The sequence below is a fragment of the Triticum dicoccoides genome, chromosome 1B (genome assembly GCF_002162155.2).
Source record: "Triticum dicoccoides isolate Atlit2015 ecotype Zavitan chromosome 1B, WEW_v2.0, whole genome shotgun sequence".
Classification (NCBI taxonomy): domain Eukaryota; kingdom Viridiplantae; phylum Streptophyta; class Magnoliopsida; order Poales; family Poaceae; genus Triticum; species Triticum dicoccoides.
In genome coordinates, this window is record NC_041381.1 from 65,992,470 (window position 1) to 66,010,226 (window position 17,757).

The window sequence follows — 17,757 nt, forward strand, 5'->3', positions numbered from 1 at the left end:
CCGTTTTGGATGTTTATGGGCTTTACTATACACTTCTAAATCATTTTTGGGACTAACCTACTAACTGGAGGCCCAACCCGAATTGCTGTTTTTTTTGCCTACTTTAGTGTTTCGAAGAAAAGGAATATCAAACGGAGTCCAAACGGGATGAAACCTTCGGGGGCGATCTTTTTGGAACGAATGCAAACCAGGAGACTTGGAGTGGACGTCAAGAAGTAAACAAGGCGGCCACGAGGGTGCCAGGCGTGCCCCCACCCTCATGGGCCCCTCGTGGCTCCACCGACCTACTTTTTCCTCCTATATATCCACATACCCCGAGAACATCCAGGAGCACCTCGAAACCCTATTTCCACCACCGCAACCTTCTGTATCCGCGAGATCCCATCTTGGAGCCTTCGTCGGCACTCCGCAGGAGGGGGAATCGACCACGAAGTGCTTCTACATCAACACCATAGCCTCTCCGATGAGTTGTGAGTAGTTTACCACAGACCTTCGGGTCCATAGTTATTAGCTAGATGGCTTCTTCTCTCTCTTTGAATCTCAATACAAAGTTCTCCTTGATCTTCTTCGAGATCTATTCGATGTAACTCTTTTTGCGATGTGCTTTTCGAGATCCAATGAATTGTGGGTTTATTATCAAGTTTGTCTATGAGAAATATTTGAATCTCCTCTGAATTCTTTTATGTATGATTGGTTATCTTTGCAAGTCTCTTTGAATTATTAGTTTGGTTTGGCCTACTAGATTGATCTTTCTTGCAGTGGGAGAAGTGCTTAGCTTTGGGTTCAATCTTGCGGTGTCCTTTCCCAGTGACAGAAGGGGCAGCAAGGCACGTATTGTATTGTTGCCATCGAGGATAAAAAGATGGGGTTTATATCATATTGCTTGAGTTTATCCCTCTACATCATGTCATCTTGCCTAATGCGTTACTTTGTTCTTATGAACTTAATACTCTAGATGCGTGCTAGATAGCGATCGATGTGTGGACTAATAGTAGTAGATGCAGGTAGGAGTCGGTCTACTTGTCGCGGACGTGATGCCTATATACATGATCATGCCTAGATATTCTCATAACTATGCACTTTTCTATCAATTGCTCCACAGTAATTTGTTCACCCACCGTAATACTTATGCTATCTTGAGAGAAGCCACTAGTGAAACCTATGGCCCGGTCCCCGGGTCTATCTTTTATCATATAAGTTTCCAATCTACTTTATTTGCATTCTTTAATTTTCAATCTACATCATAAAAATACCAAAAATATTTATCTTATCTTATTATCTCTATCAGATCTCACTTTTGCAAGTTACCGTGAAGGGATTGACAACCCCTTTATCGCGTTGGTTGCGAGGTTCTTGTTTGTTTGTATAGGTGCGAGGGACTTGTGAGGAGCCTTCTACTGGATTGATACCTTGGTTCTCAAAAACTGAGGGAAATACTTACGCTACTTTGCTGCATCACCCTTTCCTCTTCAAGGGAAAACCAACGCGGTGCTCAAGAGGTAGCAAGAAGGATTTCTGGCGCCGTTGCCGGGGAGGTCTTTGCTCAATTCAAGACATACCGAGTACCCATCACAAACTCATCTCCCTTGAATTACATTATTTGCCATTTGCCTCTCGTTTTCCTCTCCCCCACTTCACCCTTGTCGTTTTGTTCGCCCTCTCTTTTCCATTCGCCTCCTCTCTTTCGCTTGCCTTTTTGTGTGCTTGTGTGTTGGATTGTTTGTCACGATGTCTCAAGATAATACTAAATTGTGTGACTTTTCCAATACCAACAATGATGATTTCCTTAGCACTTTGATTTCTCCTCTTAATGATGCTGAATCTTGTGAAATCAATGCTGCTTTGTTGAATCTTGTTATGAAAGATCAATTCTCCGGCCTTCCTAGTGAAGATGTCGCTACTCATCTAAACAACTTTGTTGATTTGTGTGATATGCAAAAGAAGAAAGACACGGATGATGATATTGTTAAATTGAAGTTATTTCCGTTTTCACTTAGAGATCGTGCTAAAACTTGGTTTTCGTCTTTGCCTAAAAATAGTATTGATTCATGGAATAAGTGCAAAGATGCTTTTATCTCTAAGTATTTTCCTCCCGCTAAGATCATCTCTCTTAGAAACGATATTATGAAATTTAAGCAACTAGATCATGAGCATGTTGCCCAATCTTGGGAGAGGATGAAATTAATGATTCACAATTGCCCTACACATGGTTTGAATTTATGGATGATCATACAAAAAATTTATGCCAGATTGAATTTTGCTTCTAGAAATCTTTTAGACTCGGCCGCGGGAGGCACTTTTATGGAAATCACTTTAGGAGAAGATACTAAACTCCTAGATAATATTATGGTTAATTATTCTCAATGGCACACCAAAAGATCTACTAGTAAGAAGGTTCATATGATAGAAGAAATTAATGTCTCGAGTGGAAAGATGGATGAACTTATGAAATTCTTTGCTAATAAGAGTGCTCCTATTGATCCCAATGATATGCCTTTGTCTACTTTGATTGATAATAATAATGAATCTATGGATGTGAATTTTGTTGGTAGGAATAATTTTGGTAACAACGCGTATAGAGGAAACTTTAATCCTAGGCCGTTCCCTAGTAATTCCTATAATAATTATGGTAATTCCTACAACAACTCTTATGGAAATTTTAATAAGATGCCCTCTGATTTTGAGAATAGTGTTAAAGAATTTATGATCTCTCAAAAGAATTTCAATGCTTTGCTTGAAGAAAAAATGCTTAAAGTTGATGAATTGGCTAGGAACATTGATAGAATTTCTCTTGATGTTGATTCTTTGAAACTTAGATCTATTCCACCTAAGCATGATATCAATGAGTCTCTCAAAGCCATGAGAATTTCCATTGATGAGTGCAAAGAAAGAACCGCTAGGATGCGTGCTAAGAAAGATTGCTTTGTAGAAGCGTGTTCTTCTAGTTTCCATGAAAATAATGATGAAGATCTAAAAGTGATTGATGTGTTCCCTATTAAGTCTTTGTTTTGCAATATGAATCTTGAATAATGATGGGACTGGAGACGAGTCAACTTTACTTAAAAGGTGTCCCAATGATTCAGAGTTTTTAGATCTTGATGCTAAATTTGGTAAAAGTGGGATTGGAGAGGTCAAAACCTTACATAGCAATGAACCCACTATTTTGGATTACAAAGAATTTAATTATGATAATTGTTCTTTAGTAGATTGTATTTCCTTGTTGCAATCTGTTTTGAATTCTCCTCATGCTTATAGTCAAAATAAAGCTTTTACCAAACATATTGTTGATGCCTTGATGCAATCTTATGAAGAAAAACTTGAGTTGGAAGTTTCTATACCTAGAAAACTTTGTGTGATTTTGGGTGCTAGTGTTTCCACGATTCCAAAAACTTTATGTGATGTGCTAGGTTTCCGTGATTTTGATGATTGCTCTTTAAACTTGCACCTTGCGGATTCCACTATTAAGAAACCTATGGGAAGGATTAATGATGTTCTTATTGTTTCAAATAGGAATTATGTGCCCGTAGACTTTTATCGTTCTTGATATAGATTGCAATCTTTCATGTCCTATTATTCTTGGTAGACCTTTCCTTAGAACGATTGGTGCAATTATTGATATGAAGGAAGGAAATATTAGATTCCAATTTCTGTAAAGGAAAGGCATGGAACATTTTCCTAGAAATAAAATCAAATTACCTTATGAATCTATTATGCGAGCCACTTATGAATTGAATACCAAAGATGGCAACACTTAGATCTATTCTCGCTTTTATGCCTAGCTAGGGGCGCTAAACGATAGCGCTTGTTGGGAGGCAACCCAATTTTATTTTTGTTACTTGATTTTTGCTCCTGTTTAGTAATAAATATTTCATCTAGCCTCTGTTTAGATGTGGTTTTATGTTTTAATTAGTGTTTGTGCCAAGTAGAACCTATAGGATCATCTTGGGTGATAGTTAATTTGATTCTGCTGAAAAACAGAAACTTTTGCGCGCACGAGAATAATTTTAATAAATCACAGAAACATGATGTTTAGTTGATTTTTTTTGCAGTAGATAAATAGACATATTGCCTAGGACTTACTATTTTGGTAGGATTTTTAGAGTTCCAGAAGTATTCTAAAGTTACAGATTGCTACAGACTGTTTTGTTTTTGATAGATTCTGTTTCTCGTGTGTTGTTTGCTTATTTTGATGAATCTATGGCTAGTATCGGGGGGTATGAACCATAGAAAAATTGGAATACAGTAAGTTTAACACCAATATAAATAAATAATGAGTTCATTACAGTACCTTAAGTGGTGGTTTTTCTTTCTTGCAGTAACGGAGCTCATGAGATTTCCTGTTGAGTTTTGTGTTGTGAAGTTTTCAAGTTTTGGGTAAAGATTTGATGGACTATGGAATAAGGAGTGGCAAGAGCCTAAGATTGGGGATGCCCATGGCACCCCAAGATAATCCAAGGACAACCAAAAGCCTAAGCTTGGGGATGCCCCGGAAGGCATCCCCTCTTTCGTCTTCGTCTATCGGTAACTTTAATTGGAGCTATATTTTTATTCACCACATGATATGTGTTTTGCTTGGAGCATCTTGTATGATATGAGTCTTTGCTTTTTAGTTTACCACAATCATCCTTGCTGTACACACCTTTTGGGAGAGACACACATGATTTGGAATTTGTTAGAATACTCTATGTGCTTCACTTATATATTTTGAGCTAAACAATTTTGCTCTAGTACTTCACTTATATCTTTTAGAGCACGGCGGTGGTTTTATTTTGTAGAAATTGTTGATCTCTCATGCTTCACTTATATTATTTTGAGAGTCTTTTAGAAAAGCATGGTATTTGCTATGGTTATAAAATTGGTCCTAAAATGATGGGCATCCAAGTTGGGTATAATAAAAACTATCATAGAAAGTGAATTGGATGCTATGATCAATTTGATGATTGATAATTGTTTTGAGATATGAGGATGGTAATACTAGAGTCATGCTAGTTGGGTAATTATGAATTTAAGGAATACTTGTGTTAAAGTTTGTGATTCCCGTAGCATGCACGTATGGTGAACCGTTATGTGATGAAGTTGGAGCATGATTTATTTATTGATTGTCTTCCTTATGTGTGGAGGTCGGGATCGCGCGATGGTTAACTCTACCAACCCTTCCCCTAGGAGCATGTGTATAGTACTTTGTTTTGATTACTTGTAGATTTTTGCAATAAGTATATGAGTTCTTTATGACTAATGTTGAGTCCATGGATTATACGCACTCTCACCCTTCCACCATTGCTAGCCTCTCTCGTGTCGCGCAACTTTCGCCGGTACCATATACCCACCATAGACCTTCCTCAAAACAACCACCATACCTACCTATTATGGCATTTCCATAGCCATTCCGAGATATATTGCCATGCAACTTTCCACCGTTCCGTTTATTATGACACGCTCCATCATTGTCATATTGTTTTTGCATGATCATGTAGTTGACATCGTATATGTGGCAAAGCCACCTCGATAATTCTTTCATACATGTCACTCTTGATTCATTGCATATTTCGGTACACCGCCGAAGGCATTCATATAGAGTCATATTTTGTTCTAAGTATTGAGTTGTAATTCTTGAGTTGTAAGTAAATAAAAGTGTGATGACCTTCATTATTAGAGCATTGTACCAAGTGAGCAAAGGATGATGGAGACTATGATTCCCCAACAAGTCGGGATAAGACTCCGGACTTTAAAAAAGGCCAAATAAAAAAACGAGAGAAAAAGAGAGAAGGGACAATGTTACTATCCTTTTACCACACTTGTGCTTCAAAGTAGCACCATGATCTTCATGATAGAGAGTCTCCTATGTTGTCACTTTCATATACTAGTGGGAATTTTCCATTATAAAACTTGGCTTGTATATTCCAATGATGGGTTTCCTCAAATTGCCCTAGGTCTTCGTGAGCAAGCGAGTTGGATGCACACCCACTTAGTTTCTTTTTGAGCTTTCATACACTTATAGCTCTAGTGCATCCATTGCATGGCAATCCGTACTCACTCACATTGATATCTATTAATGGGCATCTCCATAGCCCGTTGATACGCCTAGTTGATGTGAGACTATCTTCCCTCTTTTTGTCTTCTCCACAACCACCATTCTCTTCCACATATAGTGCTATGTCCATGGCTCACTCTCATGTATTGCGTCAAGATTGAAAAAGTTTGAAAATAAAGTATGAAACAATTGCTTGGCTAAAACCGGGGTTGTGCATGATTAAATATTTTGTGTAATGAAGATATCATAGCCAGACTATATGATTTTGTAGGGATAGTTTTCTTTGGCCATGTTATTTTGAGAAGACATGATTACTTTGTTAGTATGCTTGAAGTATTATTACTCTTATGTCAATATGAACTTTTATCTTGAATCATTTGAATCTGAACATTCAAGCCACAATAAAGAAAATTACATTGAGAAATATGCTAGGTAGCATTCCACAACAAAATTTCTGTGTTTATCATTTACCTACTCGAGGACGAGCAAGAATTAAGCTTGGGGATGCTTGATACGTCTCCAACGTATCTATAATTTTTTATTGTTCCATGCTACTATATTACCCGTTTTGGATGTTTATGGGTTTTACTATACAGTTTTTTATCATTTTTGGGACTAACCTACTAACCGGAGGCCCAGCCCGAATTGCTTTTTTTTTGCCTATTTCAGTGTTTCGAAGAAAAGGAATATCAAACAGAGTCCAAACGGGATGAAACCTTCGGGAGCGATCTTTTTGGAACAAATGCAAACCAGGAGACTTGGAGTGGACGTCAAGAAGTAAACGAGGCGGCCACGAGGGTGGCAGGCACGCCCTAGGGGGGTGGGCGCGCCCCCCACACTCGTCGGCCCCTTGTGGCTCCACCGACCTACTTTTTCCTCCTATATATATCCACGTACCCCGAGAACATCCAAGAGCACCTCAAAACCCTATTTCCACCGCCACAACCTTCTATATCCGTGAGATCCCATCTTGGAGCCTTCGTTGGTGCTCTGTCGGAGGGGGAATCGACCATGGAGGGCTTCTACATCAACACCATAGCCTCTCTGATGAGTTGTGATTAGTTTACCACAGACCTTCGGGTCCATAGTTATTAGCTAGATGGCTTCTTCTCTCTCTTTGAATCTCAATACAAAGTTCTCCTTGATCTTCTTGGAGATCTATTCTATGTAACTTTTTTTGCGGTGTGTTTGTCGAGATCCGATGAATTGTGGGTTTATGATTAAGTTTATCTATGAGAAATATTTGAATCTCCTCTGAATTCTTTTATGTATGATTGGTTATCTTTGCAAGTCTCTTCGAATTATTAGTTTGGTTTGGCCTACTAGATTGATCTTTCTTGCAATGGGAGAAGTTCTTAGCATTGGGTTCAATCTTGCGGCGTCCTTTCCCAGTGACAGCAGGGGCAGCAAGGCACGTATTGTATTGTTGCCATCGAGGATAAAAAGATGGGGTTTATATCATATTGCTTGAGTTTATCCCTCTACATCATGTCATCTTGCCTAATGCGTTACTCTGTTCTTATGAACTTAATACTCTAGATGCATGCTAGATAGCAGTCGATGTGTGGAGTAATAGTAGTAGATGCAGGCAGGAGTCGGTCTACTTGTCGCGGGCGTGATGCCTATATACATGATCATGCCTATATATTCTCATACCTATGCACTTTTCTATCAATTGCTCGACAGTAATTTGTTCACCCACCGTAATACTTATGCTATCTTGAGAGAAGCCACTAGTGAAACCTATGGCCCCGGGGTCTATATTTTATCATATAAGTTTCCAATCTACTTTATTTGCAATCTTTACTTTTCAATTTATATCATAAAAATACCAAAAATATTTATCTTATCTTATTATCTCTAACAGATCTCACTTTCGCAAGTTACCGTGAAGGTATTGACAACCCCTTTATCGCGTTGGTTGCAAGGTTCTTGTTTGTTTGTGTAGGTGCGAGGGACTTGTGAGGAGCCTCCTACTAGATTGATACCTTGGTTCTCAATAACTGAGGGAAATACTTACGCTACTTTGCTGCATCACCCTTTCCTATTCAAGGGAAAACCAAGGCAGTGCTCAAGAGGTAGCAAAGGGGTCCTCACGGGGGGGGGGGCAGTAGGGCACGGGCAGTGGGGCTCGGGGTGGACGATGGGGACGCGCGGAGTGGAGGAGGCAGGCCGGTGAGGAGGCGCCTTGAGCACCCGATCCAATCGGGATCAGGGGGAGCAGATGAACGAGTGGGGAAAGTGGGGTGGTTAGGGTTTTTGGGAGGGAGTGGGAGGATAAGGGAGGCGGGTGGGCGGCCAGGTGGGCCTAGAAGCCAGTTGGGTTGGTTGGCCCAGTGAGGGGTGAGGCCTTTTCTTTTTTCTTTTTGTCTTGTTTTTTTTCTTATTATTATTTTCTTTTCTATTATATTTCATTCTAAATATGTAGTTTTTTTATAAAAACATGGTTCCTTCATGACAAATAGTTAGGGAATATTTCGAACACATCAAACATTTTTCCTTGTCAGTTTGAAGAAAAAAATCGACTTGATCTTAAATTTGAATTTGAATTCAGATTGAATCAAAGTGAGGTTTAAAAAAATTAATTGCGATGACAGGGCAACATTAATGTGTGGTTACTGTAGCTTAACTACCGGGGCGTTACAAATCTCCCCCACTACAAGAAATCTCGTCCCGAGATTTAAAAGGTGGAGTAAGGGGGGAAGTTCTGGTTACGAAATTCTAACGAGTTTTCTCGGTCTTGTTTGCTCTTCTTGATCTAGTTGATCCATAGCGTTGGTGTCTTCAGTTCTCTGCTTCAAGTCATCATGATGAAGTTGACATCCTTTCTTCGGGAACTCTATCATACATACAAAAGAATAAAGGGGTATTCCGGGAGAACGGACCTCTACAAGGTCGACTATCTAGTCGATAACATCGGGGAAGGTGGCGAAAGTATCTCTCAAATTGAAATTTAAGAAAATATCGAGAGAAAAATAACGATGTATCATGGGAAGTTTCAAGCGGATAGACAATCGCTCGTTGCCTGAAACAGAGTGTGAAAGGGGTCCAGAGCAATAGAATTGTGTATTGCGTCTGTTACCAGAATAGGTCACTAGGAAGGCGGCCCATGAATTACATATGAGGCCACGCGCGAGGAATAACTTTGGAAACCGGGGGTGTACAAGAGAGTCAGGTTTCGATCCTGTGGAGTTGTGGGTTATGGGGCCACCATGTGGGTTGAAGGTAGAAAGGGCGCTGACATCTTGCACGATCATGTAAGCAAGGCAAGTCAGAGGATAGCATGTCAGTTATGTCGGCGACAATATCGGTACCAAGGGCAAGGGACGAAGAGAACCATTTTCCTGCTCGTTGAACAAGGTGGACCAATAGCAAAGTTCTCGTCCATCGGTGGTTACTGGAATGACATCAACAAAAGCAACATGGTCTTACTGACACAGTTGTACACCAAGGTGTTTACATAAGCAGAAGAATAGCACTGCTTAGATCATATGGATCACAAGAAAGGTTAATCAAAACAATGGTAAGGAAAATGTGATCAATAGATTAAACAGAACAACAGAAAGGGAAATGTGTTTAAACACATATTTCAGGGGTATATCCTTCCCAAGGACAAGTACATCATGATATCCATGACAAGATAGAAAGTGGAAAACCATTTAGGTAAGGGGAGAGGAATTTCATGACATTACCAATACAACGGTGTTTGGATAATGGACAAAGAAAATTTAGCATTGTGCTTCAAATGCTCTTATTGAAAATCAGAGTACCATAGACATTCTTCGAGATAACATTGGAATGGTCTTTAAGAAAAGGTCAGACTTTGGATACACAAGGGATCCATTGGGAATAACCGATAGAATAAGTCTTACAATTTGCTCATGGAAGAATGGCTAACCTTGCTGGAAAGGAAACTATAACAACGGGTCCTCCGGCCAGATGTGCTAGGCATGACATCACCTTACCGGGACATAAAAGACCAATGTTAAGACTCTTAGAGATATGTTCCCACCATCATATCTGACCAAGATTCAGATCTGATTGGTGCCAGGATACCTCAGACTCAGGATGCCTGAGATGAAAAAGGTGCGACACAATTTGACGCGACGACGTTGCAAGATACTCGGGGAATGAACTATGGAAGCAAGTTTCGAATCATGAGTTCATCATTAAACCAAGGAGATGATGAGAGGGTGGCTGATGAACTCAGCGACAATCCATCGAGAGTCCTAAAAGATGTATTTCCACAATTATGTGAACAAGGAGATAACATTTGTCAGATCAAAAGATATAATGGTGTATGCCCAAGGAAAACATACACATTTAAGCATTGGTTGAAAGGTGCACCCTAAATATGGGCTGGGATGCAATGTCAGAATGGTGATTTAGCAACCAGCACACTAAGTTGGAATTATTGTCCATTAACTCCGAAGCAATAAGGTTGCTAAGAACACTGAAGTCTCACAGCAGGGTTCATTTATTGGTATCCGATTAGAAGCAACACGGGGACCAAAAAGATGGGTGGTGATGAGAGGCATCACAATACCCAGAATTCTTAAGAGGCGGAGTAATCCTTGCAACATCCTTGATATAAGGGATAGTAATACTTCAAGGTAGAACATAACACAAACTGCATAGGGAGTTGCATCCTTAACAAGAACAAGTTTGTGATGAAAGGAAGGTAAAGATGTTGTCGATGGTAACTCAAATTACCAAGGGACGAGGATGGCACTTACCATCATGAATTCAATTGATGCCCTAGAAGGATTCAAAATGTTGATGATGATCACGGCAAATTTGTCGAGAGGTTTCAAGAAGATGTAACCGATCAGTGATGACATCAAATCAAAGGAATGCCGAAGCGAAAGGTTATTGGAACCACAGGTACGTCATAAACTCGGGATGAAGCTTGTTGTTCAAGGCAAAATGATATGACGAGGGAAGTTGACGTAAGCTTAACTCATCATCCAAAAATGTGCTCCGGGAAGGACCAAATAGCACAGTTAAAATTTAGCACGATAATGATATAGTCGATCAGGCTAGGAATGACTTGAAGGATTATTAAACTCATAAGCAACAAAAATTACTTAGATTTATTGAATCAAAGTGCGAAATCGGTTCATTTATCAGTGTTCTCGCTTGACAAACAACCCAAAACCCATGAAGTGACAATGACATGGAAATGTAGTACTTCATCAAAAGTTCATAAGATGTAGTTCAATGGCATGATATCCTCGAGATACCAGGGGTAATACTCAAAGATAGATCACAATACAGGTTGGGCAGGCGCATTGATCTGTAGAAGACAGGTGTTTTAACTCTCGAGAAATGGATCAAACAAGAACAATCATGGTCGAAACCACGGTTGCAAAGGATCAATTCACAGATACCAGATGATATTTATCAAGGAAATAGTTATTATTACAAGAAGCTTCCATGATAGGACCTACATCGTGTCCATGGGCATGAACACAAAGTTCAATGTCGACTCCCACTTCTCTAATGCATAACCTTTCACTCACTTCTCGCCTTCGACGAAGTTGTAGTGTTGAAATTTTATCTGACATAACATCAGTAGAGTATGACCAGTAGTAGTTTTCGGGTTCACACAGATTAGAAAAGGCATAGGTTCAACCCATCAGGGCCTCTTAGGAACATATACCACAAACTTCAGGAGTAAATAACACAAGCTCGGAAGCAAAGCATGTTCGACAAGGTAGAGGATACAATTTACCAAAGGCATTATGTATCCGAGAAAAGACTCATAAAGTTATTGAATACGGAGGACGTTGTCAGATAAAATCCAGTAAAGGATCTGGTGGTCCACAAGGGATCTGATGTGAGCATCGGTACTCAATCAGAAGAAGAAAGAATGCAAGGGGGTCAGATTATAGAAACAACTGACTAACTCAAAGCTCAATTGCACAAGAATTATGAATTCCCAGTCAAGGGATCAGATGCAACGCTCTGATTAGGGATGGATAAGTTGAATAGTCTTAATGGTACAATCGACGACAATTTGATTGGTCGAGAACCAGCTCAAGTTAAAAATGACGGATTAGCCGGAAAGATAATTCATAAGGATCATCTGATGATTGCGGGCATTCGCAACATATTGAATCAGCGGACCCAAAATGATAATGACAAAGGATGCCAATGAAGGTTAGTAGATATACGGAATTAACCATAATGCAGGAAGGTAAGAACTTCAGCAGCAATAAGGTGCTGAGGATTTTTAGAAGGTCGAATAGCATTTCAAAAATTTTTGTGACTTACATGGATCAACTAAGGATGATCGGATACTCGGTAAGTGCGAGAAATTATCCGTAGGGTGTATTCATGTGGTAAGAACTGCAAGGCAGTAAGTTCAAAGGATTCTCGGAGCAACGGAGAGCAGTTCGGGACATCTTGTAATAACACGATCAATGGGATTGAATGTAAGCATGGCAGGTGTATACAGTTATCCATAAAGATATAACAGTGGTAGGGAGTCTGTAAAGGCGGTGGGCACAAGTGTCTCAGGAGAACATCGTAGAGTATCTTCAAAATCTTCTGGTGCACTAAGCAATCATCTGGAGCGAGGGCTCTCTGAGAGGAAGTAGTTACGAGAACCTAGAGTCGGTGTTAGTAAAATCATTTATCCCGAATAGAGGAGAGATCAGAGTCCCAGAGTAAAGCTCGAGGAGTAAAAGATCCTAATACCACCCAAATGGTGACATGGGCACGTAAGACTCACATCCATGTTAGTAAAAGTTTTGTAGTGACTAGACTCGACTTCGGCCAAGAAGTGTGGAAAGGGGGATTCCTACAGGCAGTTAGCTCTGGTACCAACTTGTGACACCCCCCGATTCAATCGTACACAAATCATGCACGCAAATGTGTATGATCAAGATCAGGGACTCACGGGAAGATATCACAACACAACTCTAAAAGTAAAATAAGTCATACAAGCATCATATTACAAGCCAGGGGCCTCGAGGGCTCGAATACAAGTGCTAGAACATAAATGAGTCAGGAAGCAACAAATATCTGAGTACAGACATAAGTTAAAGAAGTTGCCATAAGATGGCTAGCACAAACTGAGATACAGACTGAAAGAGGCGCAGGCCTCCTGCCTGGCACTACTAGGATAAGGCCTACTAATGGCGCACCGGTTTTGCCTACTAATGGCGCACTACCGGTGCGCCATTAGTAGCACGCCATTAGAATTTTTTACTAATGGCGCACCACTAGTGCGCCATTAGTATCTGGTATACTAATGGCGCACCTGGCAGTGCGCCATTAGTGTGTAACTCCATGCGCCATTAGTATGCCTCCCGGGGGGCCATATGTAACAATGTGCTTTGTCACACTAATGGCGCACTCTGCCTTGATGCGCCATTAGTATCCTTTGGCATACTAATGGCGCACTCTGCCTTGATGCGCCATTAGTATGAATATTTGGTTTTTTTTTGCTTTTCTGATTTTTGCACAGGTTACAAAATATATTATTGGAAAGAATATAGACAGCAGCACACAGCAACATCAGATTCATCGAATACAATAGAAGATTAGTCTCCGAATACAATTCATCGTATTAGTCTCTGAATTCAAAAGACCGAACAAAGATAAAACATTACAAGTCTCAAGACCGTGAGTATCGAGTTTGTCTTCACATTACAAGTCGATATCGATCATCTAAACTACCATCACATAAAAGAGAGTTGTGGTCATCACGATGAGCATCATCGCGATCAAACTGGTCCTCATCCGGTTCCTCCAACGCTCCCTCCTCTCTCCCGCTAGATAGCGGGCATATCTAGATTCGGCCTCCGCCCTAGTGGTGTACCATTTGTAACTGTTACCGCTAAAACGGTGAACCTGTCTCCGACACTCCTCCCAGTCGTCGTAGACTCCGGGAACCTTACCTTTGTACTTGAGTGAATTCCTCCTTGATGGTGCGGAGTGCATTCGGACGCCGGTCCTTCCTTTGCTTCTTCGATTGGCTGCCATCTGTGTGTGCGCCGCCATCATCAGTGGTGGCATCCTCGGCGGCACCATCAGTGGTGTCATCCCCGACGCCACTAGGGGTTGTGTAATCAGGATCGGTGTCTTCCGCGGCGTCCTCATAGCGGTGAGGTTGTTCCTCCATCTCCTAGGACAGCTCCCAGAATTGCTTGCCGCCCGAACCATCGATGCATTGGGTTTATCATCTAGGGTTTATCGATGCTAAGGAGAATTCTAAGTTGGGCCTAATCACTTGGCTCTATTGCCACCTATGGTTTAATGCAGTAAGAATGGCGGGGCAGTTGATCCTACTTAACTAAGTACTAAGATACCCCGGCCCATGCATTAGTCGCAAGTACCCCATATGTCCTATTTTTAGCAAAGTCATGCTAAAATTCATGGAAAATTTCAGCATGACCTTTGCTGAAAATAGGACATATGGAGTACCCGAATTTGACGGAACGGAAGTTAATCAACATTCCGACAAACTCAAGGGCCTCTCGGGGTACCTGCAAATTCATCACGACACGATGGTCGGAGACATGACCTTTGCAAAATGGTCGGAGACACGATGGTCTTTCTCAATGTGATCAATTGATGGATAAACACATAAAACGTGTCCAATAAGTATGATTTATAGAGTCAACATCAGTATGAATATATATAAAGTTTTTCTTCATCAGCCAGGTCCATGCAAGTAACTGCATCCAGCAACTATTTCTACTACTCTGTAACTAACTACACTCTGTATTTATAGATTCATTTCAGATGAGATCAGATTGAGCTCCAACTGTAGCTGCAGCTGAGGGATCCATGAGCCATCATGCCAGCCAGCCAGGAAATAAACTTTACTTTCCAAAGGAAATAAAAATACAATGCATACATACATACTTAAGCAGGTAGATAGATAGATAGATAGATGAGCATGTTCAGTTTACAAGAATGAATATAAACAAGCAAAGAATGCATGCAAGTTTAAAGTAAAACGTTTCAGTTAATGCAAGTACTCCTCTTGCTCTCTACTTTCTCTCTTCTCTTCTTCAGTTAATTAACTGAATTTTACTGATGTTGTTGTTAACTCAATTTTAATCAGCTGCTGAAGAACACCTTCAGTTTCGTCAGATATAGGTGTAGTTTTCAGAAACAGGAGGGCCCACGTCTCCCCTCCTGGACGTTTCAGAAACAGGAGGGCCCACGTCTCCCCTCCAGACTTTTCGAGGGCCCACGTCTCCCCTCCAAAGGGCAGGACGTTTGAGTTTTCGAGGCAACTCCCCACGTCTCCCCTCCACTGGCAACTCCCCACGACGCAGAGGGGGTTTTCTTCCCACATCCAGGTAACTCCCCTTCTATTCCATTGCCGCTCCATCTTCCTCCCTCTGCCTCCCTCCTCATTCCATTGCCGCTCCATCTTCCTCCCTCTACCTCCCTCTGCCTCCAGCATCAAGCAACTCCCCTCTGCCTCCACCATCGCTGGCCAGGAGGGCAATGGCGGAGGAATCGTGGAGCAACTCCCCTCCGTCTACCAAGAGAATGGTGAAGGCATCGTGGAGCAACTCCCCTCCGTCTGCCAAGCATCACCGTGGTGAGGCGTCTGGCAAGGAGCCGCTGGTGGTCGACGACGACGTTCCGGTCCCCGGGCAGAAGCGGGACTACACCGTGCCGCTCAAGGTTGATATCCACCTGAAGGAGCCACTGGATGTCGTATGCACCAGCAATCCAGACGAAGCCGACAAGATGATCCGCAAGATGAGGAGGAGGCTCGGCGGCATGCTTTCTCGGAATATCGGCGTTGATGTCGAGTATACCAGGGAAGACAAACCTCCGCAAATTTCTGCAGTTCTGCAGTTATGCGTGGAGGATCTCGTCCTGGTATACCACATCACCGCGGCAACCAAATGGTAAAAACATCCAGTTCTGAAGTTTCTGTCTAATTAGTAGTTTCTGAAGTAGATGCAATAGTTATGAAGTTCTGAAGTAGATGCAATACTAGTTCTGAAGTTCTAAAGTTTCTGAAGTTCTGAAGTTTCGTTTTAATTAGTAGTTTCTGAAGTTTTTGAAGTTTCTGAAGTTTCTGAAGTAGATGCAATAGTTCTGAAGTTCTGAAGTAGATGCAATACTAGTTCTGAAGTTATGAAGTTTCTGAAGTTCTGAAGTTTCGTTTTAATTAGTAGTTCCTGAAGTTTTTGAAGTTTCTGAAGTTTCTGAAGTAGATGCAATAGTTCTGAAGTTCTGAAGTAGATGCAATACTAGTTCTAAAGTTATGAAGTTTCTGTCTAATTAGTAGTTTCTTGGTGATCATACAGAATGTTGTCTACAAGTTTTTGTGATCATTTAGTAGCTGTTATGAATGTTGTCTTGTAATGCAAAAGATTGCAAAAAAAATACATCATTGAGATGTTATGCTTGCTGTTTTGATCATACAGAATGTTGTCTTGTAGTTGTTGTGATCATTTAGTAGTTGTTGTGATCATACTGTTTTAACTGAATTTTGGTCAGAACTGAAGATGCTATTTTAACTGAATTTTGCTTCAACTGAACCCATTTTAATTCTGTAGTTTCTGAAGTTTTTGAAGTAGATGAATTTGATGCACCAGATTAATTTGATGCAGGCCCAAGGAACTCCGCCCGCTCCTGCAGGAGAAGAAGTTGTACACCTTTGTTGGCTTCTGCATTAGAGGCGACAAGGAGAAGCTGAAGTTGTCTAGTTTGGAGATCAACCCTGACAAGTACGTCGACTTGCAGCGCAAATGGAGAGTTCCAAACAATGGAAAGAAGTGGCAGTCTTTGGCTGAGTTTGCAGCCAGCCTCATCCACCCATCCTACTCAAAAAATGAAGCAGAAGATCGACAGGAATTCGGACCACCTACTATGGGGGGACAGCCCATTGCCAAACAAGCTCATCGAGTACGCCGCGAAAGATGCGTACGTCACCTACGAGGCATGGAAGAAAATCGAAATCACCAAAGAAGGTTTCGAGCTCTGGCAAGAGGCGGAGGATCATTGGGATGACCCCTACTACTGGGGATATTGAGTTGTTTGTGGTATTGGGATGACCCCTACTACTGTGTCTCAGTTTGTAGTTTTGTGGTTGAACAAGTTTGCTTTTGTTATGTTGAACAAGTTTGCTTTTGTTATGTTGAACAAGTTTGCTTTTGTAATGATGAACAAATTTGCTTTGGTTGTCAGTTGACATCATCTCATCGCTGAGCATGGTTTAGTTTTACCTTTATCTATTTATTATTTAGGCAGAGCTGTTCAGGCATGGAAGATATAATCATCCTTATGGTGAGGATCGCAATGTTTTTAGCTTCCAAGTTTCTAATGACACATGATCTTTCCAACCACATAACTTAACTACAAACATTTCCCCTGTAAATTGTAGTTACACATTCCAACCAATACCTGCAGGTTGTAATTTCATACTGAATGACCATCAATGACTAAGTGAAGCAAATAATTGCTATGCATTTCTTGGCACGCGAGAAGGAAGAGGGGAGAGGAGGCGGAGCTCACCGGGGAGGCGCAAGGAGGCCCTGCGACAGCTTAGTAGCAACAGAGGTGGCCGAAGTTGAGGAAGACAGCGGTGACCCGAGGAAGAAGAGGTGGAGGGGGGGTGGAGGGGTCGAGCGCCGTCGCGCCCTGGTTCCGCAGCTCGCCGGCCCGGTGTTGAAGCAGATTCTGCCCGCCGCCTTGCCTGTCACCTTGCACGGTGGAGCTCGAGGGCTGGGAAGGCGAGGGAG